Source organism: Anabrus simplex, chromosome 8 (assembly GCF_040414725.1).
Source record: "Anabrus simplex isolate iqAnaSimp1 chromosome 8, ASM4041472v1, whole genome shotgun sequence".
NCBI classification, from domain to species: Eukaryota; Metazoa; Arthropoda; class Insecta; order Orthoptera; family Tettigoniidae; genus Anabrus; species Anabrus simplex.
The window spans coordinates 230219556-230245945 of NC_090272.1; the positions used below are offsets into that span (position 1 = coordinate 230219556).

General features: G+C 37.8%; 1 long non-coding RNA gene across 1 annotated transcript; it reads right to left on the bottom strand.

The window, feature by feature from the left end:
- LOC136878737 (uncharacterized) lies at positions 1–25493 on the bottom strand. Its single transcript, XR_010860837.2, has 3 exons — positions 25079–25493; positions 9595–9677; positions 1–572 (listed from the first exon to the last, which is right to left on the bottom strand). It is a non-coding gene; the product is annotated as an uncharacterized lncRNA (long non-coding RNA).
- Between the last annotated feature and the right edge of the window lie 897 nt (positions 25494–26390).

Below are 26390 nucleotides of genomic sequence, written 5' to 3' on the forward strand. Positions count from 1 at the left end.
ACAATAATGATCTTTTGATTGTTTATTCTACATTAAGTTATACATTAATACGGGACATGTTTTATCCTGTTTTAGAACATCCTCAGCTGTGTTTTCTTGTTATAGAATTAAAATTGACACAGAGAACAAAGATTCATAAAGCACTACACAATCAATAACACTTAACCCTCAAGAACTCGCGATAGTGCACTGAGCGCGCCACGTTTAAAGAAAACTGATGTACATTGTTGTGCCAGCAGTCTGCTGACCTGTGTTGTTAGCTATTCCTTTAGTACAGTGTGAGAAGTCAAATATTTCTCCAACAGAATCAAATTAAACGGCGTTTTGAAGTTTACAGCGTCACACCTAGCGCACTCAGTGCACCACGTGCGTCATTATGTAAATATATTTTTATTTACAAATTATTTTATTTTTCATTAGAATTGTCTTCCTTTAGTCATTGTGCACTGTTTGTTGCCTTCTATGGGAAGTTTCCTATAATCGTTCTGTTTATTTAGGGCTGGAAGAGATCTGTCAAGTCCACAGCTGTGCTGGTTACAGAATTATGTTCCAGATTTTGCCATAGCGGTTGACTGTGAAAACAGAAAGGACAATTATGAAACTGAAAATGAGCAAGTAATTTACAGTAAATAAATAGATAAATAAATAAATAAATAACTCCGAAAGAGTACAGCTGCCAGTGATGCAGAATAAACAGGACAAAAATGAACTGCGCTGAAGCCAGATTTAAATTTATGCTCTTTAATATGCCAGAATAATTATACTTCTGATAGTTGACACACAAAATAGACTGAACTGATCTTCGATTTGAATGTACTCATTGCCTTAATAAATACACTTGTGTTAGTTCAGAAGGTAACATTTATATAGAAGCTTAGTGAATTTCCATAACTTAATATTATATTCTTATGTAATATAGCGAGGTAAAATAAAGTTGATTTTATGTAAAATATTTAAAGAATTAATTGATCAACAATATAACATAAAATTTAGGCATTTCATTTAAACTCAGAGGAGATATTAAAATATGTAACGGGGCACACAGTGCGCCACGCAAGTGCTTGAGTGATGAAAATGAACGTGAGTGCTCGAGGGTGAAATTGAAATGTCTTGTCCATGACAAGGAGATTTCCAGTAGGTCTTGTGAATCTTATCTTTAATTATGGATGACATATATTGTTTGTTAGAACTCATTATTTATACAGTGTCCCACTTGTGCTCTTGTTTTAAAAAAACCTTCCTTACTAATGTTATTAGGCTACAATAAAGAAAACCTTCATAGAAAAAAAACCTTCCTGTTTTGGCGGACAGGACACTTCCCCAATGCCTCCATTGAGCCCCTCTACTTCCCCTCCTCCCTCTACTGCGCGTGTAGATCCTGCGGTCAAACACAGTTACAATATTAGACAGAGAACAGCTGTTAGCGCAGTAGGTGGCTGTGAGTCGACTGTGGGAAGTTGTGGGGTGAGTACACTTAAGGTCTAACATACACAAAAGTTGGTCCCTTTCACATTCTCATAGTATTCAATTTTTATTTCTCCTCTTTCAACATTTGGATGCAACGGATTTAAAGAAGAATGGAAAACTCATCAATACCTTCAACTTCTCTACATGAACTACTAACTAGGTCCCTAAACACTGTGTATGGTTCAAGATATTCTGATGTTGAAAGTTATCATAGAATGGAATTTGATTTAGATGAGAGACTTCATCATTTTCTAAATCATCTTTGATTATGCTTCTTGGATCACAGAGTGATTCCACATAATTTCATCAATTATTTAGTGATTTTTCGTGAATATAAATAGTTTTATGTTTTAGGCCAAATTTGTAAAACTTTGCAATAATTTTTGCGATTTTGAGCTTTGTGAAAGACAGGTGCCCCTAGTCATAACAAATAGCTGGCGAAGACTTAAAAGATATGGATCCCAACATTCTTTGTACAGTCAAGAACGTGAGTCAGTACACATTTTGGCCCAAGTCAAGAAGTTGAAAAATTATTTTTGTCCATCTAGATTGGGAAAATTGCACATTGCACTCCTGTGTAGATAGGTCATTCAGCACTATGAACTGGGTGAGGACAAAATTAAAGAACAAAATGGGCCAAGATCCACTTCAAGCTTGTGTAAAGGTGTCAATTGAGCAAGAAGAGGAAATGACAATCATCGCTGCTACAGTCCACAGATATGCTTTAAAGAAACCTTGGCGATTTCATCATGTGTGAAGCAAGCATTTAAAACTACCTTAATTAGGCCTTCCTAATGATATTTATCTGTAAAGTTTGCAAAACTGTACAAGTCTGTTTAAAAGTGTGTATGTTTGTATCAGAATAAAACTTAACTTTTTTACCCTGACTACGTACTGCATCTGTAAAAAACCATGTTATCACATCAACAGTCCACGATGAACTGAACATCCTACAGTAATGTTCCTACTTATAAACTGTGGCTAACCTAAAGCCCTCATATTACAGCCTAATAAATGCCATGCATCACTCCCCTATGTTCATCGTAATGCTGTGCCATCCGTAATGGGCAGTCTTCCTCTATAAAGTTTGCAATGTTCCTACCAGTAAAAGCATTCTGAATGATGTTCATTCACCAGCCTGTTAAGGAAGATAAGGTTTGATTGTTTCTCTCTCTCTCTCAGCAATTATGGACAGTTTTAATTAGTTAGTACAAAGACAGAAAAATAATAACATAAGTATCAAGTGTTTACTTTTAACTCTAGTTCTATTGTTTCAGTTAACCTGTTATAACTAGGATATGCCTAAGAGAAGTTCAGAATTATAGTGTAGTTATTTTATTAGACAGTATCTTGCTTGCTACATTAGCACATTCCTTGTGTAATCCATTCAATATTTCAGCACTTAACTAAATGGCAGTTTTCATTTCTATTAGAGTATAGTAGGGTAAAATAGTAATAAAATTATAATCTGTCTACATATCTAGTTTTGTTGTATAATTCTTCCAAATTTAAACATTTAATGGCAATTTTTATTTCTGTTTGGTCTTAGTAATAACCTATTGTAATTAGGATAGGTCTAAATGCAGTTTAGACTTATTGTAGTGTAATTATTTTTTTAGAAATTAGTGGGCTTATTTTATTAATGCAAACTGTTTGTGTAGTAGGGGAAAATTTCTAGAAATTTTGCTCTTAATAGAATTCTATTATAATTAGGATAGGCTTTTGCACTTTAGAATGGTATAATTATTCTTATTAGACAGTATCTTGCTTAATTTTTCTGTTTTCAAGTAGTAGTAGTAGTAGTAGTAGTAGTAGTAGTAGTAGTAGTAGTTTCTTTGAACCAGTTTGGATTTAGAAAGGGCAGAACCACAACCAAAGCTGTTGAGAGGGTGATTCAAATATAGACAGAAAGCAGTCAGAAATGGGCTGTTTTGATAATGCTTGATGTCAAAATTGCTTTTAACACTGCTTCTTGGAGCATTATTTTGAGAGAAGTACATAGGAAGAACATTTCTTGGTATCTACAACAAATAATTGCTAAGTACTTCAAAGGACTTGTTGATTTGGAAGACCTTGAAATTAGTGCTGGCGTTCCACAGGGATCTGTCCTAGGACCCACCTTGTGGAACATTCTATATGATGGCATCCTACGCCTGCAGCTGACAAAAGGGACAACATCTGTCGGTTATGCAGATGACCTTAAAATAGTGGTAATAGCAGGGAATGTAGAGGAACTAACCTTCCGAGTAAATGAATCACTGAGACGAGTTAACCTTTGGATGGTAAATAATAAATTGAGACTGGCTCCACATAAGACTGAGGTTGTAATTTTGAAAGGTTCCAAGAATTGGAAGAATGTCTGCTTCTTATTAAATGATACAATGATTATCCCAGGGAAGTCTGTACGATACCTTGGGGTTCTTATTGACAGGAATTGCACATTTGATGCACATGTGAAGGCAGTAACTCAAAAGGCAGAGAAGAAGGCATCGGCATTAGCTAGACTTATGCCTAACATCGGGGGACCAAGAACAGTTAAGAGACAGATTATGTGCTCTGCAGTATATTCTATTTTACTTTATGCCGCACCTATTTGGCACAATGCACTCAGGAGGAAGATTCACCGAAGAGCTATCGAAAGAGTACAGAGGAAAATGCTGCTCAGAGTTGTTTGTGCATATCGAACTGTTTCAACAGCTGCTTTACAAGTTGTAGCTGCCAGTATTCCCATTGACCTCCTCGTGGTAGAGAGAAAACTTTAGCATGAAAGGTGCATGGCTACATCTGCTGAAGAAAAGAAAGCCTTGAGGAACCAGCTCTTACTAGACTGGCAAGGCCGATGGGATGGCACAACCAATGTAGGCCAATGGATAAAAAAGCTAATACCTGACATAGGAGGCTGTCTTAAATGTAGACATCGGCAGGTAGATTACTATCTGTTGCAGATCCTGACAGGACATGAAGGATTCAGCATATACACCATGAAGATGGGAAAGATGCAGGGAGATGGTTGTCGGTACTGTTCTGGAAGGGATACTGTAGAACACACTTTTTTCTACTGTGTTCGATGGGAAGAAGAACGAAGGAAAGCCTGCCAACAACCTGGCCGACGACTCATGCCAGGGAATCTGGTTCAGATTATGTTGGAGAGCCCGCTTGCCTGGAATACAGTAAAGGCAATGGCGACAAGCATTATGGAGACGAAGGAGTAAGAAGAGAAAGGAAGAACTTAATAATATACAATAATATACATCACTCCATTCTGATGTCACACCATCAAGCAGTTCCAGAATGGGCTGAGTGAAGAGGGCAGGAGTTTTTAGTTGGTGGAAATCCAACTTCCACACAGAGTGGTGTCTTTAAAAGACTTTCCCCTGCCACAACAAAAACTACTACTACTACTACAAGTTCTAAGTACTAAGGGCTGATTTACACGGGTAGAGTAGCGAGGCGAGTAGAGTGGATAGTAGAGCTACTAGCATCGTGTAAATGACTGGGATAGTAGCAAGTAGAGTAGAGTAGCTAGTACGCAGTAGAGTAGAGTGGATTTCTGCTGTGGTAAAGTAACTCTACCATTATCCTTCCCCCTCCACTGGAACCGAGCTCCGAGAGCTGGCGGAAAAGGCCGAGGACACTCGATTTTTCAGTTGACGCGTCATTCGCTTATTTCCATGTGTGTACTGACGGTATTCCGCTGAGTAAACTGAGCATTTTTGTGCGTTTATTTGGTGGCAAAATCAAGTGTACGGAAGAAGAAACATGCAAATTTGTAGAACTGTACCGCAAAAAAGAATGTTTATGGAACATAAACAGCATTATTTACAGAAACTAAAATATGAGACCTGGCGGCGGAAGAGGACTTGATTACGAAAATGGGTAAAGAGGGTTTTGGTTTTATGGAACTTAAACAGATTTTTTTAAAAATAGGATGTACCTACAATAGTCTACCTCTGTGGTGTAGTGGTTAGCGTGATTAGCTGCCACCCCCGGAGGCCCGGGTTCGATTCCCGACTATGCCACGAAATTTGAAAAGTAGTACGAGGGCTGGAACGGGGTCCACTCAGCCTTGGGAGGTCAACTCAGTAGAGGTGGGTTCGATTCCCACCTCAGCCTTCCTGGAAGTGGTTTTCCGTGGTTTCCCGCTTCTCCTCCAGGCAAATGCCAAGATGGTACCTAACTTAAGGCCACGGCCTCTTCCTTGCCTATCCCTTCCAATCTTTCCATCCCCCACCAGGGCCCCTGTTCAGCATAGCAGGTGACACCGCCTGGGTGAGGTTCTGGTCATCCTCACCAGTTGTATACCCCGATCCAATGTCTCATGCTCCAGGACACTGCCCTTGAGGTGGTAGAGGTGGGTCCCTCGCTGAGTCCGAGGGAAAAATCAACCCTGGAGGGTGAGCAGATTAATAAAGAAAGAAGAATATTAAAAGCCACAATGTAACATTATAGCTCAGTGATATTAAGGGGAGGTATACCTTTGGAGGTCAAACAAATGCAGGTGTATTGTCCTATAATGGAGAACAGACCTCCCTCTTTTCGATGGAAGAAGGATTTAAAAAATACCTAAACCTATAATAGTTTCGAAGATGCAACAACAAATATAAACAAGTGTCAGCTGGATTGTCCCTTTAGATGAAGGTTTCTCAAGTTTCAGTGTTACACAGCATGTTCATCATGTGTCTCGATGTGTTTAAGTTAGACAATGATGCAGGACTGTGTACTTTAATCATATTAATAACATACATCGGGATCTTCTACATATCACTTGACAATGCCATTAATTTTAAGCAATAACAGTAATGTCCACAACAAATAGAATAATTTTCATATTTTGTTTGGAATATCCAAAATAATTACTGTTTACAGTACAGTGTCAGGTCTTGAAGCTTAATCTCTACACCTGGGGCGTACAAGCAACGAACAAACGAATTATATCAATGTATCAGTAATCGAGATATTTATGGCAAAGAAGCTACTACAAATTAGGCCTATGTCAGCATGATTTACAGTGTACTGATGGCTATTATGGCTATTATCATTGGCCAAGAACTCCAGTCACCTCAAGCTTAAATCTCGGTGTTATTGCATTTCTCATCACTGTGTTGTGTCTTTGAATTTTGCGGTGTTATAGCATCTAACAGTGTCTGAAAGTTATCAGGCTTCGATCTCATACACTTTCTGTATTCTTCTTTATACTCTGTCGCAAGTTCTCTCAGAATTAATGTTGATGCCCCGAATGTATCTCTCCTAAGCCAGCCTCTTACCCATTCCCTTCTTCCCTCATTTGCTTCTTCTAATACTTCACTAACCTCTTGCATTAATATGTTTGCAAATATCTTTAAACTCTTCGTTACGATGTGCTTGCGTCTTGACATGGTGCTACTACTCTGCTCTACTGTATGACTCCACTCCCGTATGAACGATACAAGTGTCAACTCTACCAGACAGTGGAGAGTAGAGTAACATGGCTACTTTACTATCTACTCTACTAGCCTCACTACTCTACCTGTGTAAACCAGCCCTAAGTTCTAAATACTACTACTATCAAATAACTGTAAAGTAGTTATTTTATCAGTTGGTTTCCTGCTTGCATTATTGTTGTGAAATTCTTGCGTAGTATACATTATTTCCTTCCTCTGACATATATACTTTTACTACCAGAATAAGCTATTTTATTTCAATATTATCTCACATTTCTTTGAAGAGATAAAATGATGGCTGAGAGAGGCAGATGTAAGGACTGTGGGTGTGAGTGGGAACTAAAAAGATGAGGGAAGGGACAGCGAGTTTGAGGGAGATAATTACTGTAGACTTGTAACAGAGGACAGGAATTAAGATAGGTCTCCCTCAATCACCATACAGGATATGTTAGGTAGGCAAGAGGGAGGGGAAGGAAAGGGAGAAGTTGTGGAAGACAAGTGGGTTAAATTTAAAGCGAAGGAAAATGAGGGCTAAGGGTTCTCCTCAGGGAGTGGACCCAGGAGAGAGTTCAGTGAGGAATCTGTATGAATCACTGCAGGCAGATATCAGTGAAGATGGAGATCAGGGAAGTGTTACAAAGGAGGAGTTGGACGAGAGGAAAGGGAAACAATTGGAGGAGGGAGGTGGAACAGGGTAATGAGAGGGAGACAATAATGTAGACACCTCATTTGCAAATAAAGAGATTTTGATTTGATATGACCCACACGACTGATGATTGTCCCATGAGGGCAACTTAGGTAATATCCCAAAATAAGTTTCCTGCACCTTTATATCTACTTTTCATTGTAAATAATATACCTCTTTTTTTTCGTATTGTATGATCATGAAATAAAGGTTGGATACGAATGTAAGGTAAACTATTAGCTAGGTTAACACAAAAGTCAATTTTCTTCAGTTTTTAAATATTTGTATTTTTCCGAGCATCTTTAACTTTACTACAGTTCCATTATTCGGTACCGTATTGGTAATTTTAAAAGGTACTATATTCAGATAAAATAATGAAAAAAAACCTTTTGGTATAGATTTTTTCTTGACATTTGCAAAAGTTGATTTATCTTTGTTCTGACAAACTGTTGGTTAGCCCGATTTTGCGAGCACCAATCAATTGTAGTAACTGCAATCACACGTGAGCCTAAAACCAATAATAAAACTGTTAAATTTACTATTTTTAAAAATGATAGGTGACCAATTTTATTGATACTGTTTTAAATATACATAATTATCACAATATAGCACTAGTAACGCAAGCCTGTGAGATAAACACATTCAAGGTCATGCAATAATAACATCAAAAGATGTAATAACCTAAAGATTTATAGGTCTGTTGAGAAATTTCCCTCCAAGAATTGATACATTTCCCTCCAACAATACTGATTATCTATTAGCACAGCCAATATAGGCCATCTTTGAAGTCAAATTGCAAAAGAATTGTACGTGGTAGAAGGAAACTGAAAACAATTCTGAAATCATCATAAAAAATTGAGGTAATACCGTATCACATATTAGTTTTCATTCATCTGATACCATGCAGACTAGTTACCTGATCCTGGTAATCATTAAGAAGGGAATTCCTCAAGGCAGTATTATTGGACCTTTATGTTTTCTTATATAGTATATGAGTAAAGAACTGGAATTAGAAATAAGGCTTTTTGCAGATGATTGACTCTAGAGTAATAAATAAGGTACAAGATTGTGAGCAACTGCAAAAAGACCTCAAGACAATGTTGTAAGATGGACAGCAGGCAATGGTATGATGGTAAACAGGGTTAAAAGTCAGGTTGTAAGTTTTACCAAGAGGAAAAGTCCTCTTTGTTTTAATTACGGTGTTGATGGTGTGATAGTACCTCGTGGAGATGAATGTAAGTACCTATAAGTTAATATAAGGAATGATCTTCATTACGGTAATCACATGAACGAGGTTGTACAGGAAGGTTACAGATCTCTTCACATGGTCATGACAGTAAGGATGTAAAGGAGAGGGCATGAAAGTCTCAGGTAAGACCCCAATTAGAGTATGGTTCCAGTGAATGGGACCCACATCAGGACTACTTGATACAAGAACTGGAAAGGATCCAAAGAAAAGCAGCATGATTTCAAACAAAGGAGTAGTGTTACGAAAATGTTTCAAACTTTGGGTTGGGAAGAGCTGGGAGTAAGGAAAAGAGATGCTCGACTATTTAAGTGGTATGTTCTGAGCTGGCATGGAATGACATTACATTAGTAGATGAACAAGGTTGAACAGAGCTTTTATAAGAAAGATCATAATATGAAGAAAAAGTTTCAATTCAAGATGACAAATTGCGGCAAATATTAATTTATAAGACAAGGAGTAAGTGATTGGAATAATTTGTCAAGGAAAATATTAGATGAATTTCCAAGTTCTTTAAAACATTTAAGAAAATGCTAGGCAAAGAGTTTGTAGGGAATCTCAAAGAATCCAGTGTTAATTTTTGACAAATTCATACTCATATTCATAATAACGGGTCTGAAACCGGTCCTGTATTTTTAATAATAATAATAATAATAATAATAATAATAATAATAATAATAAACAAGTATTGATTAGGTGGAGTTCCTCTCCTTTTTGCATTTGTGTGAACTATCAATACGGATATGAAGCTTATAAATTACGAAATTCATACTCACCAGTAATACTTTGTGAGAGATGTGAATATACTGCTGCAGTCGTTTGAGTATCTGGAGAATGTACTCGTACAGTTCTGAATTTCCTGTAGAAAACAAAATTTTTTTTTTTTAAATCACCAAAACTAGTAAAAACAAATTTATATCTAAGGGGCTCATTTGATTCTCTTAAACAGCACTACAGTAAGTGGGGTGTAATCTTCAGTCTTTATATTTTAAGCCTAAACATTCAGTCTTATTAAATAGAGCACATTCTCCTGATTTAAACGAGTACCTACGTCACCTCCCCTGTGAACCATGTGACCTTGCCGCAGTGGGGAGGCTTGCACGTCCCAATGAAGCAGATAGTCAAGCTGCAGGTGCAACCATATCAGATGGGTATCTGGCAAGAGACCAGACTAATTAATGGTTCATCAAAAGGGGGGCAGCAGCCTTTCAGAAGTTACAAGGGGGTAGCCAAAGTGATTGACCGATATGGCCTTGTAATAATACTCAACATGGCTTAGCTGTGTTGATACTGCTGCACAGCTGAAAGCAACGGAAACTACAGCCGTAACTAACTCCCGAGGACATGCAGCTCTCTCTGTATGAATGATATACAGATGATGGCTTCCTCCCGGGTAAAATATTCCGGAGGTAAAATAGTCCCCCATTTGGATCTCCAGGTGGGAACTACACGAGAGGGGGCGATCATCAGGAAGATAGATACCAACATTTTGTGAGTCAGAGCATGGAATGTTAGAAGTTTGAATTGTTATGGTAGATTAGAGAATCTGAAAAGGGAGATGGATAAGAGTGATAGGACACATCTTAAGACACCCAGGACTTGTCCAGATGGTTTTTGAGGGAAGTGTAGGGGGTAAGAACAGTAAGGGAAGACCAAGGTATGAATAAGACAAGCAGATTAGAACAGATGTAGGATGCAGCAGTTATGTAGAAATGAAAATTTAGCACAGGATAGGGTGGCAAGGATGGCTGCATCAAACCAGTGTATGGACGGATGACTCAAACAACAACAACAACAACAACAACAACAACAACAACAACAACAACAACAACAACAAGAACACCTACATCACTACTTTTATATTATATGCTCTACTATGTCTCACAAAAAATTTTATCTCAGAAAGCGCTGAGATTATAAGCTGCAATCTATGTACTATAAAACTACTGTACCTATACAACATACTCTCGGAATGACCTTGGAGTAATATATCTCACACAAATCTGTGCAAGATAGGATAGGACTTCTTGTAGTGTGTAACTGAATAGGTGTTGGAGATATAATAATAATAATAATAATAATAATAATAATAATAATAATAATAATAATAATAATAATAATAATAATAATAATAATAATAATATTGTTGTTATTGTTGGTTATTCAGCCCGAAGGCTGGTTTGATCCTCTGCAGCTCCGCCAACAGCTGTCATAAATAGCCTAGGCGTCATTGAAGAGGCGTACTAGGGAAATGAGGAGTGAGGTACTTTCCTGTTGCTTTCCTCACCGAGCCAGCTATTGCTATTACATATCAGTCTGCCAAGCCCACTGAAATGTATGCACCAACCGACCCTATGAGTGATATTTTCACACCATTCATAGCAGGGACTGGCTGCATAAGGAATGGTATTACTAGCATCACTCATACCTCAGTCACTTTCATATTGTCAAAGCCAAGGATAAGACAGAGACAGGTCAATGAAAGTAACACATTTGATATAGCCCATACTAGAAGACATAGTGCACTGTAAACACACATATTGCCAGCAAAGGAATAATAATCTATATAAATAAAATTGTAGGGGGTCCGCTGTCTGTAATTTCTTCTGTTTTGCCAATTTTTCAGATATTTATCCGTTTTAGGTCAACTCAAGACCGAATCGGTGGTTTTTACGTTTCGTGTCTGTTTGTTTGTCTGTTTGTCTGTTTGTCTGTTTGTCTGTTTGTCTGTCTGTTTGTCTGTTTGTCTGTTCCACCATCACGTCGAAACGGCTGGATAGATCTCAACCAAACTTCATATTTAGAGTATACTCATCCCGGGGAAGGTTTCGATATCCATATCGTTTTAAAATCTTTGAATACACGGGGGGGTTTATAGGAAAACCAGAATGGTTTTTCCACCATCACGTCGAAACGGCTGGATAGATCTCAACCAAACTTCATATTTAGAGTATACTCATCCCGGGAAAGGTTTCGATATGCATATCATTTTAAAATCTTTGAATACACGGGGGATTATAAGAAAACCAGAATGGTTTTTCCACCATCACGTCAAAACGGCTGGATAGATCACAACCAAACTTCATATTTGGAGTACACTCATCCCGGGGAAGGTTTCGATATGCATATTATTTTAAAATCTTTGAATAGGAAAACCTGAATGGTTTTTCCACCATCACTTCGAAACGGCTGGATAGATCTCAACGAAACTTCATATTTAGAGTATACTCATCCCGGGGAAGGTTTTGATATGCATATTATTTTAAAATTCTTGAATAGACGGGGGGTTTATAGGAAAACCAGAATGGTTTTCCTCCATTTTCTCTTATACTATTGATTTTCTGTAAACTTAGTTTACCGTACGTGAAACGTCTCTTCATTATAAACAACTTTCGTTATGTTCATAATTTACCTTACTCTTCACATGACGGAGAAATTTACAATTTTCCGCTGGTATCATGCTCTGCATTGAGTGACCGACAGACCGACAACGAACCTACAGGTTACCATGGCAACGTCTCTGACTGCATGCCAGCAGGGAAGTAACGTATTGCCATTTTCCTCATCATGCTTTTAAATTCGTGGTTGTTCCTTGGGTAGAAGGCAAGAGAGGCGTCAATCGGCCTATCTGCGGGATATTGGCGGAATATCGTTGGATGTTATAACCGCCCTCGAATAGATTAAGTAATAACACCATTAGTCATCTTCTTATTATTTGTTTACCTAAGAATCACTGGACCTAAATTTCTCCTCTGTTACCGCTTTATTATATCCATAACTCACACTAGCATAATTTATTGAGGGGCATTTGATTTTCCAATACATTCACTTGGCATTTACATATTTGTCGTTATCCGGCTGTCCTCAGTTATAATCCATTTTCTATTACTTTCAACTTTCTTAACTGTATTATTTTCTTCCTTAATTACGCCGTATGTACGCGTGTGCTACAAACTACTGGATGTATTTCCACCAAGACTCACATTTAGAATACACCTGTCCTTGATAGGTTTTGGGCAAATATTGTTTCTAAATCTCTGAACTGACTGGGGGTTTATACGAAACCGAAACAGTGATTTTGCACTTCCACAAAATATACACAACCAACGTTAATTTAAATCTACCTACCTTGGTAGAAATTAATTTCTAAACCTTTTTCCTCATGTGCATCATTTCGATACGAGGATTAATAAGGGAGATATCATTAACGGACCGTTTTTCTGTACAAGTCCCATCGGACTTAACTCACGAGCGGGTGCGTGTAAAGCGTATTCCTTACAACTTGAAAACTACTGAAGACATTCGAACCAAACTTTGTATTTAGCATCCACCTGTCCAAAGGTAGGTTTTAAACTTAAATAACATTTCATGTTCCGGAATGGACTGGCGGTTTGTAGGGAACCGAAATGGTTATTTTACTCTTCCACAATATATACAGAACAAGACCAACCTGACGAAATCGACCAAACGTGATAGAATTCCACCTCTAAACCCTTTTTTTCATATGCATTTTTTCGTCAGTAGGATTAATAAGGGAGATATCATGAATGGTCACTTTTGCATGTTAAGTCCAGCGCACATAGCCCGAAGGGTGTTTTACATGGAGCAGATTCCTTATCTATATAAATCAAATCGTAACGACTGTGTGCCTCTACACTGACTATTTTGGCGAAATTTTCGTACAGCTTTCCGTTTAAGGGGTAATAATGACCATCTGCATAATTTTTGGTTTAGTTACCTGGAAGTCCTAATTTTTACCCGCCTCGCCCAAAATCCAGATTGTGGCATAATCTGCCAGAAGAAAAAGAAGATAATTGAAATTTGAAAAAATTATATGTTTTAGCCTGTAACGAACGGAAAACATCCTAGATTATTACATTTTTCACTTTTTATCCCCGAAGAATATCGAAATATGCAGGCAATTTTAATGATGGTGCAGACCTTCGGAAATTCCTATCACATAACAGATTGCACAATCTCCGTTCAATTTGGAATGATCTACAACCTTGGTCTTATGACTTTTTGCCGTATCTGTATCCCTTTTACGCTTGATTTTTCTCTATTAATCGATGTTAAGTCAGTTTGGAATTTTCACAAGCATAATTCATACTTTCGATTACTTATATGAAATACAGAATCATCATACTCTTCACGAAAATTGGCCCACCCAGTAGCCATCTGTGAGCCAAATTCTATGTATGTAGCTGTCACATAATTATCCGAAAAGTAATGTAATGTGAGATAATCTTACAAAAACGTTACCCTGTTCCACGTTTCTAACTCAATCTGACCCTAGAATAGATGACATATCATAGGACCAGCCATTTAGGGCACTAAATCCGGCGTGTCTTATAGTATAATTCTTTGTCGATATGACGTACGTTTAGTAGCAGTTAATCTGTAAATGAAGGTCTTCAATATTGTAAACACGCATATACTTTCGTATGTCGATCTATATATATTCACTGATGTCGATTTGTAGCGATCGAGAAAGGGTGGGTCTGCTAATGTAATGAGTACTCCCCACACCGACTTTGACTGGCTGTATGAAAGGGCCCTTCTCCAACTCCTGTGTAACTGTCATTAGTAAGGAAGGTCTACAATTGTAATGAATAGTTCGCTTCTCGATTTGACTTGCAGAAGGCAAGTGAGCATGCAGTTTTGTGTAAAACTTCCCTACCCGATTGTGTTTGGCAGAAGGCAAGGGTGCCCGCCATTATAAACAAATGTCCTCATCTAAAATGTGACTGGCATTAGGCATAGTGGCCTGCTATTTTGATGGAAACTCACCAACTTGGTGTGACTGGCAGTAAGCTGGCTGGCAGTAGGAAAATCAGCCTGACATTATAATGATAACGGCACAACTCAATTTTTAATGGTGGTAGGGAATTTGCCTGCCATTATAAGAAAATCTCCTCGACTGTAATCTGTTTGGGAGTAGGAAATGGGGCCTGCCATTGTAACGAACACTCCCAACTTGATTGTGACCGCGCAGTAGGCAATGGGGCCTCCAATTATAATGTAAACTTCCCAACTCGATTGTGAATGGCAGTAGACAAGTGAGCCTGCCGTTATATCACAAATCCGTAACAAACACTTTACATTGGAAACAACGTATGGGGACATCCCCATGCTCTTTCTCGGATAACGCTAAGAGACATGCAATTTTAAAACAATCTTATTTACTGCATGTACACTGTTTACTTCGATATTCGAATACAATGTTGAACACCGTAGCGAAGCACGGGTACATTTGCTAGTAATAATAATAATGTGTTATGGTAGGCCTAACAAGATATGCTGCTTACCAGAGCATAATACTTCGATATTTAAAAATTTCATGATCCATACTGAAGTGGGATTACAATAATTGAAATTAAGAGGGTTCCTCCTATTCAATACAAAAATATTTATTAACGTGAATGAATCACATACTGTTCACATGAGGTACTAGTTTCGGCACCAAACTTGTGCCATCATCAGCCAACAAGTCAAATTGGGCAAACACAATATAACTTTAAGTTAAAAACAACTTTAAAACACACTATAACACCTGCCCAGATGAATATGAAATAAAATATGGTATATGGTATAGAGAATAATGCTTTCTAGAATGGTTTACGACTGTATACTGAGGAAGAAAGTTTTCTCTCTCACTAACTTAATTCGACTGAACTATTATAAGTTGATAACATTGTGACCTGTAACCACTCTGCATAACAATGAATAAGTGATAAGCCCATAGATCATGCAGAAATGCTGATGTGCTGTTATGGGGACAAACTGAAGTACAGAAAAAACTGGCTGAATGGAACAATATCTTCAATAAATTTGAGATGAAGACAAGTAAAATAAAGACTGTAGAAATGACCATCAACAAAAAAAGGAAAAATTCAAACCTCTTTTTGGAATGAGCAAAAGTAGAATCGGTTTCTCCAACACTGTCAAGTAGGAAATACTTATAATTAAGTCAAATCTACTCTGGGACTGCAAAATACCACAGAAAGCAAAAACAACCCTGTACCACAACTACTTGGTACAGATTCTCACATATGGTTTCCAGGCATGTACTCTACAGCAGAATTCAGGCAGCAGAAATGAGATTCATTAGAACTATGAATCAAACTACTCAAAGGGATACAATCAGGAATGAAGTAAATTACCAGTTTAATAAAGAAAAATACTTCAGCGATGTGGGCACATTATGAGAATGATGAGCGAGAGACCTGCCAGACAGTACTGTACTTCAACCTTATTGTCCAAGGAAAGAGACCAGGGGGAAGGCCAAGGAAATGCTGGATAGACACAGTGAAATCAGATGGGAAGGGGAGAGGTCTCAAATGGGAAGATGTCCTGGAACGGGAGATGTATGCAGACAGGAAGAGATGGCGAGTGCTTGTACACCACACCTGGGAAACTGAAGTTGGAAAATGATGATGATGAGTGTATGACTACCACTATGCACTCCTGTAAAGGAGAGACTGTCAGTATTTCTCAGTTTATAACTTAGGTTCTTCAGTCTGCCAAAACTAATTAATTAACAAATAAAATTTAGAAATAAGTTCAAAAATAAAATGTTCAACAGAATTATATCTGAAAAAAGAAACAACTTAATTAAAATAAGTATAATTCTTTTATCATATGTTTTCTTCTTGAGGTAAGTTAGTTCCTAAATTTTATTTATTCAAAATTAGTTTCAACAGATTGAAGAAAGCAACAGTTATAAACTGACTGAGTTAGAATTGAAAAGAGTGACAAACTTGTTTGAATGTCACCAAGAAACTGACGATATTCGGATGTGTCTTTTATATATTATACATTTCTACCCCCTCCTCAGTGGGGTATATTGGGATCAAGGCGTGGGCTACCACTAGACTTAGGTTACCCCTTTTCAATGATTGATTTAGTGAACGTCAAGCCTTCAGCATTTTGAGCTGCAGCCAATAGCCAACGGAGAAGCCTGTTGTGTTGTGAAGGCTGCTTTACAAGCTACAGTACTGCCCTGGCTTCTGCTACTGCCAGTGCTCAACCCCTGATCAGTGGAGATGGTAGCCTAAAGTTTAACAAACTCAAGTCCAGTTTTGTGGCTTGCCCTTCGTCCGATGGCCCCAGATCAATTTTCAGAATCAACCCCCCCTCATACTGTTAATTCCCCTGGCTTGGGGATTGGGTGTTTATGGTGTCTTCACCATTCATTTTATCCTCATTAGGACACCACCAAGCCTATACAGATGCCATGCACCATTATTATTATTATTATTATTATTATTATTATTATTATTATTATTATTATTATTATTATTATTAAATACAAATGTTGAATTTTACAGCGATCATACCCATCATTCACTGGTTAATTAGCTTCCTCGGAAGATAGTGGTGGTGTCCCACCCATGTTCACGAGTTCGATTCCAGCCAACAAAAGAGAACCTTGAAAGATTGCATTGCAATTTACCAGATCTACCTATAAAAGAAAACTATATTACTCCTATAACAGTAGCCCTGTAGTGTCTTCTTACAAGGATATAGAAGTAAACGGAAGTGAAATACCAACCTCTGTTATCCATATTATTAAGTCAGAAGTATGAGGTGAGGAAGTATATACGATGAGTAATGCATGTGTGATAGTTAGCAGTGCCAATCTGACAGAACAAAGCCTAGCACACCTATCCCTCTGGTGGTCCCCGCTCATATCCGATATACAGCAGCAAGCTACATGGGGCGAGTAGAGGGGAGAGGGATGAGAGTCTGGGCTGTGATATCAGTCTTCGATGCCTTGCTCTCAGATGTTTTTTCTCACTGCTTTCAAGTTTTGTAAATGGAACAATGTTTCAGATGCTTACATTGTAATGTGCTTTAGACTTCTATCATTCTCAATTGTGGTTGGCCTTCACTGATAACCTTGGTAGCCCTCAGTACATGCCACTGCCCTTCTTAAAGGATCACCCATAAGATACAACCTTACTCAGGTATGTGAAACTGCAGCACATTCGAAATGAGCATGTGCTTTTTTATGTTGTACACCTAAGTAGTTCTGCCACAAGAAATGCATGGCTTATGTTTAGGCCCCTTGCAGCTAAACAAACTTTCATATAAGCATGAATGTTGAGATTTTTGTTCGTAAACTGATCTAAGTTGTAAGGCTGTAGCTCATGCAGGAAAGAAAATAAGCAGTCTGTGGGTGCCTTGCAGTCTTCATAGGATTCTAGATGTTTGTTCACCTACGAGCTCTAGAAAAACTGCTTAGCTCAAAACCCTGCAGATTACAAGATGACATGTTGCCAGGGGCGGTTTATCCATAAGGTTGCAGGTTTGCGCTACCCCCATTAAATGTTTACGTTTATTTTTAGGTGAAGTTTTATCATTCGGATTACTCAACTACTGTATTTTCATTCAAGAAGACAATCCTTTCAAGAGCTTGAATGAGCAAATATTGACTACAGGGTACTTTACAAGCCGGTACTCTTCGATGTTCACTGCAGGAGCCGAAAAGTTTGCAGCGGGAAGTCAACCTGTGGTAGGATGAAACCTGGGCTGCTCGAGGAGTGCGCGGGGCTGCTGGAAGTGTGCTTTTAGGCTGCTAAAGGGGTGCGCGGGGAGAGGAAAAAATAGGCATGGCTTCTTATACATTGCTTAAATGGAGGTTTATCAACCTGGCTCCTCCTACCACGGCCGACTGGATCCCTCGCTGCGCTAAGGAGCTAGCTAGAGCGAAGCATCAAACCGGCCGTGCTCCTACGTAACCAAATACTAGCAAAGTCGCTAGAGACCGTTGCTGCTCAATGTGAGATTCTGTTATAGAACAGGAGTGTCATCTAGCAACACTGAATGGAAGTTCATCTGCTGGCTCACGGCCGGTTAGATCTCTCGCTGCGCTCCGTAAGGAGCTAGCTAGAGCTATTCGTCCTTGCTAGAGCGACGCATCAAGTCGGCCGTGGCTAAATATATAACTAATGGCTCTAAATTTGAAAATAAACACCACCATTTCTTTCAGTATAGTTGTGAGCTTCGTTATGTGCGTACAAGCTAAGTAGCTTATTGATTTCATTGTGTAAACGTTCGTGTCAGCATGTGTGTTTTTATTATTGTGCGTTTTTATCAGTTAGTGGTATTTTGCCGGATCATGAATTCGGTGTAGTCTTTAATGTCTAGGCCGTTTCCGCAACGGACTGCCGAGGAAAAATCCCAGATGAAACGCATGGAAAGGCCCACGCGACGTTTAATTTCGAAACCAGGTACATTACAAAAGGATATTTTTTCAATACCGGAATTAGGCTACCTCAAAGTGTTTCATTTCAGTATTGTAAAAGAGTTTTTAAATGAAAAAATGCTAATGCGTTATAGTAATATTACTGAAAATATAAATGTAAAATGTTTATTTTATTTTTAATAAAAAATGTATTGTTGATGTATCTAGATTTGAAAATTAGCCTGTAATCATATTACAGTATATCATTGGTAAAAATTGTGCACCACTGAACTTTTAAACCACCAGCCGCCACTGCATGTTGCCACCGTGACGTACCCTCTTGACCATTATTCTTGCCTTTCAAGACCATGGCCGCTATCTCACCGCACCGAATGTGTGAGGTGGTGAGATCTGCTATATACGATGATTGATAACCTTGGTGTTATAATATTAAGACAATCAGGTCTACTACCACCACATTTGTCTATCTAGATATACCATAGATATCCTACTTGGCCTGCAATCCAAACACAATCTCCTCCATTTATTGTTAACACATGCTCTTCTTATTAGAAGACAGTGCCAGATACCAGGAGAACATAACAGTTTTAGAGCTACTAACAGCAGGTTATAAAATAAACAAAGTTCCTTCCTGACTTCCTCCTTACATTTCATGTTATCCTAATAGATAGAAGCCATTGCAAGCTCTTAACAGATACTGATACAAGTTAGGGGAGGTAATGGGTTCAAAACTCATGTTTCATGTTGCTTAGTAAGCCTAAATTTTATATTTTTCATTTTTCCTCATTTTACACCGTCTGTGATCGAAACTGTGTACATTATGTTTTTATATATATATATGAGAGAGAAAGAGAGAGAGAGAGAGTGAAAATTAGAAAGAAAAATGCAACACCTTCTTCTGATAAGGAGAGTACAGGATATATTTAGGGTTATAGGAACCGAACCAGCAATCTAATAAGAACGAATCTCTCGGTTCAGAAATGTGTGGATTAAATATATGCTATAGCTTACAACCCTGTATGTTATGTGAAACGTGAAATTGGATAGATGCAACACTAAACACTGTATTTTAATACATCCGTGTTCTATATTTTGTGTCGTACAGGTACTAGCAAGATAGGTACCCGTGCATTACAACGGTTTTACACTGAAAGTTATCCGTCAAAGTATCACATTTAAGAGAGTTGGTTGAGCCTGTAAAATACACCCTTAGTTCGTAGGACAAACAGTTTTGGAGTTGTGTTTTCGGTCCTAACATTCATTTGAACCCCCATGGGACTATTAGGGTGTACAAGGGACTAACCTGTGAAATTTTTATTTCATTACGTCGAATAGCAATGGAATGTTTTTGGGATAAATTGTTTGAAAAATATTTCTTATTTAACATCTAGGACACAGAAGACCAAGTTTCAAGTAAAAGGTTAAGTTTGTTCTTGAAACTGTTTCAGAAGAATGAATAATGTGATTTTCAGGAGTCAACCCCCATCTAAACCCCTTAGGAGATAAATTTTTACGGTATACGTTTGGTACCTGGGATAAAAGAACAACCTTCTTGCAAAATTACAACTTCGTATGTCAGACGGTTTCGGAGGAATGAATATTTTCGTTTTCCGATCTTAACCGCCATTTCCCTGAGGGGGTTAATTTTTTTTTTTCAAATCTTCTGTTATTTAACACCTAGGATATCATTCGTAAGTCAAACGGTTGCAGAGAAATTAATATTTCTACCATCGCCCATCCGCCAAAACCCCTAATGGTTACCGTATTGTTTTCGGAGCACTTCTTTGTAAAATCTAAAAGATAGAATTATGTGTGTAGGCTATACGAACAGCGCCAATTACTCTGATGATAATCGAGATGAAGCGTTTAATATGTTCTACATGTATTTGGCCTATTCACTTTTTAAAGAAATGTATTAGTTCCACCTTTCAATACAAATCGTGATATAGGCCTACACATTAAATCACCAAGGATAACAAGTCATTAGTAGATGTTTCGTCCCTCTTTATGGGGCATCGTCAGCTACACAAACTTCACTGATAAAAATATATAGCCTACATACAGTACAATGCGGCATATGCATTTAAAATAGCAGTGTGTTGCATTCAAATTGATGTTGTAAATGTCTCTAAAATGAAATTCTAAAAGAATTTAATTGTGTAAAGTCCACCTGTTCAATACACGTTTGCCATTTAATAAATGGTCTGTTTAAAAAGTTACATAGTCGTTTAAAAAGCTATATAGGACATGTTTCGACCTAGCCTAGAAGTCATCATCAGCTAAATTACATAAAGAAGAAAAACATAACAGGAACAGTGATGCATAAAAAAATCGAGATATAATACAAACAACAAATGCAATGGAAGTCTATGTTTAAAATGTACATAGCTTCAGTATTAAAATACACTCAATAAATATAATGGAAATATGTGATAAAAATGTACATAGATTCAAACTTGGGTGAATTTAGTTGTAAGTGTGGGTCCAATCGTAGGTACAATATTCGTTGGCTGGAGGAAATAAGTTACTTAGGGCCTATTATTTTTTGAAAGTATTTCCTCCCGCCAGGCAATATTGTATTAAATACGGTTGGACCCATACTTACAACTAAATTCGCCAAGTTTGAATCTATGCACCGTACATTTTTAATACGGATTTCCATTGTATTTGTTGAGTGTATTTTAATACGGTACTGAAGCTATGTGCATTTTAAACATAGATTTTCATTGCATTTGTTGATTGTATTTTATCTCGATTTTTTATGTATCACTGTTTTTGTTATGTAATTGGTCTTTGTTATTTTAGCTGATGATGACCTCTAAGCTAGGTCGAAACGTGTTCTGTATAGCTTTTTCAAACGACTATGTAGCTTTTTAAACAGACTACCAGTATTTATTAAATGGCAAACGTGAACAGGTGGATTTTACACAATTAAATTCTTTTAGAATTTCATCTTAGATATTTAAAGTCAATACGGAGTCGGAATGAAGTTCATTACTTCTAATTGTAAATGTCTGTCAAAAAACAATACATTTTCTTATGTGCATTAAAAAGATATGTGAACAAAAATGCCACTGTAAAAACAACACTATCACAAGACACGCGTACCGGTACTATAATAAGTAAAGCTTAAATGTTCACCTGATTTCTTGAGAATACAAGAGTTGAACTAATGTCACCTTAGGCAGCTGTGACTGCTATACACACTTTTAACACCGTATATCGGTATAGATGGTAAACAAGTTGATGTTGATAGGGGCCAAAGTAGCGGGGAACACCTCTCAAAAGCGAAAGTGAGCGCCGTTGCTCTAGAATAGAAGAATCTTAATGTAGCTATGAGTGAATGAACCGTGTTCTAGAAGAATATTAATGTACAATAGATATGGCTATGGGTTGAATGAACGAAGTCCTGAATAACTTTACATTGGCAAATGTAAAATGATTTTCCACCAGACATAAAAGAGGAGTCTATAAAGAAAGAGGCAACTACAATGAAACGGGAACCGCAAAGAAAAATTAATCAAACAAAACTAGGTATGCGAAAATGACCTTACTCCTCACAAGCACCGTTAAATACGGTTGTGCGCTATTACCGCGCTTGTGCTTAACTGACCAACGACTGACTGACTGTTACGTAACCGAAGAGCTTTTCAGTCTGTTGAACACACAAGTTCAACATACGTATTGTTTACTAGTGTGTTTTAACAGGCCTGTTGTAGTGTAATATTTATGTTGAGCTTGTGTGTTCGACATACTTTTTTTTTTTTTTTTTTTACGTTTCTATGGACTTGGTTAACCACTATTTCCTATCTAACTTCATAAACCCTTTCTGTAATTATTATTATTAGGGAAATATATAGCTAATTTGATTATACTGATGAAACCGCCATCTTTTTTTTTCAATTTTCTAGGTTCGAGATCTTAAAATAGGATCACGAAAATCCACCGTCTTAAAAATCTGTTCACAGAATTCAACATGAAAAGATAGGCACTTGGCTCTGAAAGTTATCAATTTCTTTCTTGTTCTTTTGCTGCATTAGAAGGGCTTCTATTCTACCTCCGTAAAATGTACTAGATTTCCATAAAAAGAACTAACGTAGGCCTATTAAAAATGTCCATGAAGTACTAGATCTAATACTACGTACTAAAGGTAGCAACCCTGGATGTATGTAACCGTGGTGGCTGAAGAGCAGCCTTGTTGAGGGCTGGCGAAGGGAGGGATTAGTGTGGGCGAGGCAAGAGTAGCTTTACTATCATCTAATAATCTACGGTAGAATTAATATCCTGCTTCTTAATTTTATATATATCATCAAAAAAGAATACGGTAAACTTATTATGTTTTTAAAATTCCATTGAGATTTCCAACTGGGTCGAATCTTTGATCAAGGTGATTACAAATATTTTCGTAAATATTTAAAAGGATGCCGTTGTTTTCTATGCGTAAAACAGTGAAATCTTGACACAAGGAAGAGAAAGAATGGTTTAAATTTGTCATGTGGGCGCTCATGGCAAAAAATCTATTGTATTTCTTGACACTGGGGTGTTCTTGATAACAGATAATGAAATTTCTTCCAGTCCGACCTACTGAAAACACTTTAGTTTGTAAACTCCGGATTTCTGGAATTTATTATTAATATCGACTTTGTGTGAGTTATGAAATAAAACGGAATTAGTATTAAGCTTGTGGAAATTTAATTACCCTAGTAGGTAACTTCAGAGGTTTAAACATTTCAAAATATACCGGTAGATATTCAATGTGGGCAAGAATACGTAGGTACCATTAATGGTATAGAGTATCAAAACTTTTTCCTCCAGTCGTGTACAAGGTGTACTACGTTTAAGATTATTTCAGTTAAACCTCTCAGTTTTACAGACTTTGTTGGCAGTGATGAAAACCAGTCGGAAATTCGGTCCAATTTCTTGGCCTGTGAAGCCTTGGTTAGTTTTAGAGCTTCAACAACTTCTGGATAATTACAATCCTAATGTACCGGGGTACGTGAAATATTTTAAATTATATCATATTTGACACCTATGACGTAAAAAAAACGACCTTCTTGTAAAATTACAACTTCATACATCAAATGGTTTAGAGGGAAAACACATTTTGTCACCAGGCCTCACTCCCCCAGTTAAAACCCCTCAGGGGTGTAATTGTTTAAAGACCACCTCTTATTTAATATCTAAGACACGGAGGAACAACCATCATGTGACATTTCAACCTCGCATGTCAAACGGTTTCAGAGAAATGTTTGTTTTTTGTCATCAGGCCTCACCCTCCAGTCAAAACCCCTTAGGGTTGAACTGTTTTAAGATACTTCTTATTTAAAATCTAAAGCATACAGGAGCAACCATCACGTGAAATTTCAACTTCGTATGCCAAACGGTTTGGGAGAAATAAATATTTTTGTCATCAGGCATCACCCCCTACCACAGACAAACTCCCTTAGGTGTTTTTAAGGGTGTATTATTTTAAGACCACTTCTCATTTAAATTCTAAGACATCAGGAGCATCAATCATATGTAATTTCAACTTCGTAAGTAACACTGTTCCAGAGAAATTATTTCTTTCCATCAGGCCTCGTCCACCGGTCAAAACCTCTTAGGGGTGTATTATTTTAAGAGCACTTCTTATTTTAAAATCTAAAATATACCGGAGCAATTATCATGTGAAATTTCAACCTCGTATAACAAACTGTTTCAGAGAAATTGATATTTTTGTTTTCGGGTATTAACCAACATTTAACCCCCTACGGTCTGAATTGTTTTCTAAACTTGTCTTATCTTACATCTCGTACGTAAAGGAGCGATCATTATGTGAAGCTTCAACTTTGTCCAGTAAATGGTTTCGGGTAAATGAATACTATGGTTTTCATCCCCTTAGCCTAAGTAAATAATCATTTGAAACCATTTCTTATTGAACACACGCTGTAATAGAAATGTATCGCCGAAATTTGATTTCCTTATGTTCAATAGTTTTGCAAGACCGTTGACTGACAATCAGACAGAACATTGCATAGGTATAAATAATGATTATTACTTCTGGTACTTACCTGGAAGACAGCGGGAAGACAGTCCTGGCGATGTGAACCGGATGAAGATCACTGAAAAACTGATGAATTCGGGTGGATTGCTTCCTTTATATAGCCCAAGGTCGGCCGTCTAAGAAAACAAGTATGGAGGAAAAGTCTAAAAATAGACTTGAAGTACCTGTACTCTTTACGAATATCTGTGTCCTACTAATTTCTCATTATAACGCCTAATACGATTTATTTAGCACTCATTCCAATAAATAAAAAACGAATACTTTCTAGCAAGGTTTTACATGTCCAAGATCTGAACCCGGTTCCTCTTATCACTATTGCCGACATTAAATTATAAGAATTAACATTATTATTTATTATCATTTCGCTCATTCTAAATCACATCCACTTCAAAGCGTGGATAGCCAGGCGTCAACTTGCCGCGTTGTCGCTGCCTCCAACATAACAGCCATCTATCGGCTGGACTTTGAAGCAGCCACTTCTCTTTCTCTCTCTCTTTCTCTCTCTCTCTCTCTCTCTCTCTCTTGAGCATGTTGAAACTTGAACTCACAGCTGAGCTGACAAAAAGCTCTCTCTGCTGTACTCATCAATGTAATACTGTAGAGGAGTCTTAAAACTGTATGGATAGGTACTAATATGGTTTAGAATTGTTACACATATTCTCAGAGACTACAGTATACTTTGATGTTTCTGTCCAATAGAAAGAAAACCCAGGAAACATAAATACAGGAGAAATGCGTGATATTGATAAAAGAGGACGATGTTCAGTAGTAGCATTTTAAAAAATGCTATTTGCTTTACGTCGCACCGACACAGATAGGTCTTATGGCGACGATGGGACTGGAAAGGCCTAGGAATGGGAAGGAAGCGGTCGTGGCCTTAATTAAAGCACAGCCCCAGCATTTGCCTGGTGTGAAAATGGGAAACCACGGAAAACCATCTTCAGGGCTGCCGACAGTGTGGTTCGAACCTACTATCTCCCGGATGCGAGCTCACAGCTACGCGCCCCTAACCGCCCGGCAGTAGTAGCATAGCTCTTCTGGGTTGTGCAGAGTCATGATGATGATGATGATGATGTTTGTTGTTTAAAGGAGCCTAACATCAAAGGTCATCGGCCCCTGTGCAGGGTGAGTCTCGGCCCATAAGTGGCCTGGCTGGTCCGTGGTCCAACAGCTCTGCACTCTGACCGGCCAACGGAGCAGAGGAGGGGTGGCCACGGCTCTACCGTGGTTCTACGCCTCTGCATTCGGGAGACGGGGCAGGGCAGGACTTCACGGCTTGCCCCAATCGTCGGCTGTCCTGAGAATGGTTTTCCATTCTG